Source organism: Hydra vulgaris, chromosome 02 (assembly GCF_038396675.1).
Source record: "Hydra vulgaris chromosome 02, alternate assembly HydraT2T_AEP".
Lineage (NCBI taxonomy): Eukaryota > Metazoa > Cnidaria > Hydrozoa > Anthoathecata > Hydridae > Hydra > Hydra vulgaris.
Window position 1 is genome coordinate 18,401,719 of NC_088921.1, and position 5,666 is coordinate 18,407,384.

General features: G+C 26.9%; 1 long non-coding RNA gene across 1 annotated transcript; it reads left to right on the plus strand.

The window, feature by feature from the left end:
- The first annotated feature begins 4,010 nt into the window (after positions 1-4,010).
- Positions 4,011-4,970, plus strand: LOC136076428 (uncharacterized). Its single transcript, XR_010636262.1, has 2 exons — positions 4,011-4,347; positions 4,530-4,970. It is a non-coding gene; the product is annotated as an uncharacterized LOC136076428 (long non-coding RNA).
- The last annotated feature ends 696 nt before the right edge of the window (positions 4,971-5,666 follow it).

Below are 5,666 nucleotides of genomic sequence, written 5' to 3' on the forward strand. Positions count from 1 at the left end.
ACATAAAAAAAAAAGGTTCTTAATTTTGTGAATTTTCGGCGGCACTCAAATATGATCGGCGCTGCCGAAAACTGTCTAGAATAGCCCCTGATTATTATATATTTTTATATAAATGATATTTAATATATAAATATAATTTTATATAAATGATGTTTAATTTATAAATATATCATATATATTTTAAGATAAATGATATTTAATATATAAATACATATATATTTTTATATTATGTAGTTTTTTAAATAAAAATAAATAAAGAATTTAAAAAGTAAAATACTTAAAACTTCGAAGAAATTGAAATGATTTTATCTTAACGTGATTAAAACATTCATTAAGTTTTTAGTTGAGGTTTTCTAATTAAAACTTTTTTAAAAAGAATTGATAATAAAGGTATTAATATCCAAACCGGTGATAAATAGCAGTTCACTCTTGTGTACTGTTGTATTTAAAGTTTTAAATACTACAGTACACATTTATTATAAGTTAATTTAATTATAAAACTATTTTATTTCACAACAATTAAAATTAAAAAAAATGTAGGTAGTTTGTAGTTTTTTAATATAGTTTTTTTTCCTTTCTATATAAATGACTTATTTTTATTGGTTATTTTGTTCAAAATTGTGATAAAAATATTTAAAATTTCTATAAAATATAAATTTATTTAACTTGCTATCGCTTTTTTTTTTAGTAGATATCTGTTTGCCAAAAGCTTTGTCACAATTGAACAATGGGCCAAAACCGGTACTAAAATAGTATCTAACATAATATATATTAAATATAAATTTATTTAACTTGCCACCATATTTCAAAAGATATCTATTTGTTGAAAATTACATCTAAAATTAAAAATTGGACAAAACCGGTGTAGCACCTTAAAATAACTCCCTGTAAATAAATACTCCCGGAGTACTTATTTCCTAGTCAAAAAGTACTCCCCCAGTCATTTTAGGCTAGTAAATAAATACTCCCTTTAGTATATAAGTACTCCCAATGAGAGTACTTATTACCATTTAAATTAAACTCGAAAAGCAATCTTTTAATGATAATTGATTTTATACATTCGTAAATTCTGCTTTGTGGTAAATTGAGCAGTATTATGTTATAGTTAAGTTCTTAAACTTATTAAAAACTAAGTGAACTTAGTAGTATATCAAGGCTGAAAAAGAATTTGAAGATATCGCGATGCATCGCTTGTCGTAAAATTGTTCCTTCAATATCGAAAGTAAATTTCCACTCTTAAAATAAAAAATGGCAAGTCATGTTGATTTTGTAGCAATTAAAAAGTACCTTAAAGAAAAAGTTTATCCTCTAGAAATTAAAGCTGATAAAGGAAAGAAATCTAATTTTCGAAAAGCTTGCAAAATTTTTAGCATTTTATCTGGACAATTATTGTACCGCAGCAAAAAATTAGTCGTTGCTTGTAAAGATCAACAGCAAAAGACAATATCTGACATTTTGGTCTTAGTGAAAATTCCAAAGCAAAAGCAATGGCCTCGCACCGTGGAAGAGATGCAAATCATCACAAAATCTTTAGCAGGTTTTACTGGCACAATATTAAATTTGACGTAGAAAAGTTTATTCAAAAGTGTTATCAATGTCAAAAACATGGTAGAATAATAAGTTCTTCAACAGAACTGCATTCCATTCCAATTGTAAGTAAAGCAATGGAACAAGTTGAAACTGATGTTTGTAGTTTGCAAGAGGTTGATGGTTTTAAACATTTAGTTGTCTGTGTAGACTATTTTACAAAATGGTCAGAAGCTAAACCTCTTAAAAACAAAACTGCTGATTCAATTGCACTCTTTTTATATGAAATAACCGTCGACACGGGTGCATTAAAATGCAAATTAATGATCAAGGAAGAGAGTTTGTAAATGAAGTCAGCGAAAAATTGCATGCAATGACAGGAACTGAGCAAAGGGTAACTTCTGCTTACCATCCCCAATCTAATGGCTTATGTGAGCGTCAGAATAGAACTATAAAAGAAGCATTAGTTAAAGTTCTTGATGAAAAAGCTGTGGAATGGCCTTACATTATTGAAGGAATATTATTTGCACATCGTGTTAGCAAGCACACTTCAACAAAATATTCACCATTTTTTCTATTATGTAATCGAGCACCTACTTTACCTGTAGATGTTAAATACAGAATGGTTGATATTAAAAAGCATGACATTGAAAGTTTTGACAGAGAAACTTTTGATGCAGTTCTTACTTCTTTTATTTCTTTACGAGAAAAAGTTTACCATACCGCGTTCAAAAACATTCAAAATACTAGAAAAGGTACATTCAATTTCTAAAAACAACTTGTGCACTTTGGTTAATCAAAAAAATACTACTCTAAAGAAACAATACAACGTTACTTTACTTCAGCCATACATTGATAAAAATAAAAAGTCATTATATAATGATATGTTGAGTTCTTGTGTTGAAACTGAAGAAAAAGTTACAAGTTTATGGTGCATGTTTCCTGACAAAAATGTTGAAATGATATTGATTAGTGAAGTGAAAACATCCATTATTGTTACGGAAACATATCAATCGTTGTATCATACCTGTAAGAGATTCAAAAACATTTTGCAACAAAAAAAAAGTTTCTTCCGCGTAATTTCCTTAAATCACGAACTCTCAAGTTTAATGCAACGAAACAATAAAATAAAAGTAAGTATTCAAAAATTATTAAAAATATTTGGATCCTTTAGTGGAGTTGCAGCTTGCTTGAACAATATTGTCAATTATGAAAAATGGAAATCTGCATTGATTATCATTTGTGATGAAAAACATTCATGGTTTACAGTTGAACAAACATTTTGGAAATCACATCAAGTAATCAATTCAGTTGACTCAAAGAAGGCTTTAAAACCTCAAAAACTATGGTTAAATTTTCCAAATCTTTATCATTTTAAAAATGAAGATAAACAGATTTTGTTGTCTCATAATTCGTGGCTAAATGACAACATCATGGATGCTGCCCAAATGCTTATTTGTAAACAGCTAGGACCAAATGCAGAATTCCAATCTGTACTAAATTTCTAAAAATGTTCAAATAATCCAAACCAGCCAGTCAATACTGAACATATTCAACGTATGCATAATGGTTCATGCCATTAGTTTCTTACATTTTGTTCTAATGGAGAACAAAATGTAAGAAACTAATAGTCTAGAGTCAATATTTGTGATAGTCTTTATGATTCACTGAATCCTGTTTCTTTGAAATATGTTCAGTCTTTATATAAAAACAATGTTAATAGTAATGAAGACTTACTTATAACTTTTCTGCCTGTACAAAAACAAACAGATGATTTTAATTGTGGATTGTTTGCTGTTGCCTTTGCAGCCGAATTATTAGCAGGCAAATCACCTATGGAAACGAACTTTGATGTATTGAAAATGCGGGGACACTTGTTATCATGTTTCAAGTCTCAGCATCTTTTACCTTTTCCTCAAAAGAATTTTTTTTGTTTATAAATATTGTATTCAAACACAATAATTACAACTGTAAAACTTTATAAACTGTAAATAATTATTTTTATCTATTAATTTTTATCTATTTTTGGCCTGCGGTTTTTGTACCAAAGCCGCAGGCCATAAATAGTTCTGGGTTCCAGTATTAGCATTTTTTTAGAAAAGAAAAATTAAGAAGAAATTTTTAATAAGGGATTTTCTCATGATAATCCCAAGGAATCATAAGGATTCTAAATACACAAGATATAAGTGTTTAAAATAAAAATAAAAAATTAACCATGGGAAACCCAATAAAATGCCGATTAAAGCCGAATACCAAAAAAAGCGGTACAAGTAGAAATAAAAAATATCCTCTTGATAAAATTTGTAGGTGCCACGGTATTTTTATAATATTTTTGAAAACTTTAAAGGAAGTAAAATAACAAAAGATGCAACCTCTTTTCAATGCAAAAATACTATAAAAACCATCTGTTTTTTAACCAATGTAGTTACGCTTAAAATTATTTTATCAGTACGCATCAGAGAGATGCGACGCGCCACCTCAAATTCAGTATATTTATATATTTCAAAGTTCAACTTTAGGGGAGTACTTATATCCTGGGGAGTATTTATATCCTAGGAAATAATTACTCCCGTGAGTAATTATTTCCTAGGATAAAAATACTCCATGAGTACATATTTCCTAGGAAATAAATACTCCGGGAATATTTATTGACGGGATTAACTTTAGACTGCTATACCGGTACTAAAATAGCAAAACATATTTTATCCAAGTGATTTTAGTGCCTGTTGATGAGACTGCTGCTTATCAGAAGGTTGGATTTTGGTTCTTGTTTTTAGTTTTAAAAAGTTTCAAAAGAAAAAAACCACAACCAAAGTAAACGTAAGTATTTTAAGCAATAAGTTAAACCAACACATAAAAAACTTTTTGTTAAATCGAGCATTAAGTTATTTAACATTTAGTTACTTAATGTAGTTTTATAATTTATATGTTGTATAATTATATACAATATATAAATTATAAAGTTATACCTATGTATAATGATTTATTAATAATTTTTTCAGAGGTGTATTATGTTAGACCAAAAAAAGAAAGTAAAATTAGAGAAAGAAATAGCAAATGCTGATGATACTGTCACGTTAGTCAGAAGATTTATTAACTTTATTATTAATAGATGTACAAGGTCAGAAGTAAAAGATGCATTAGAGTTATTCAAAACGGAATTATCAACCATGTCTTATTATGATGACGTAAAGCAGGATATTTATGATCAAATGAAAGATTTAGGTATAGAACATAACAACCTTTTAGATGCTTAATGCTATACTTTATAATAGAAGAATAGTCGAGCTATGTCTTAAACAATTTTTGATTACAATACTTCGGATGATGAATATAATACTAATAAACAGAGCCATAGAAGTGGTGAAATATATATTACCAAGTATATTTTTGTATTAAGTTTTGTTTATTATATGATATAGAACCAATCTTTACTTTTTGAATATTACAAAATTATTTATTAAACTTTACTCCAGCAATTCCGAACCTTTCCAATGCCGCAACTCTTTGGTATTATAATAAGGTTGCTAAAATCACTGCAGCTTTGCAGCTAACTATTATGTTTGTTTGACTTTAAATATTTATATTTGACTTCTAAATATCTGATTTCTTTTATTTATATAATAAGGTTGATTTTATTTTTGCTTTTATTTATATTATAAATTTGATTTTATTCATAAAATTAATTTTATTTTATTTATATAATTAGGTTGCTCCTAAATCACTGCAGCTCTGCAGCTAACTATTATGTTTTTTGACTTCTAAATATCTGATTTTTTTTATAAGCACCATATTTTTTGTTACAAATTATTTTATAACTGATTTACAATAATTTTTCATCAAAACAAATATGCATTAGTTAATATTTTGAATTGAATGAAATGTTTACATTGTAAACATTTTATAAAGCCTTAACTTTAAAGTTTTGATTACATATTATAAATATATTAAATAACATATTGTACAGGATGCAGCAAATGAAGTATAACTAAATAAATATGCTCTCAAATATTTATTAAAAAAAAAATTAATTTATTTCCTAAGCAAAACATTTTTAAAAAGTCAAAATTTAAAAATAAAATTTTATTTTTTGATATGTTCCCCTTTAGCTTTAATTATTTCATCATGTCTTATAATAA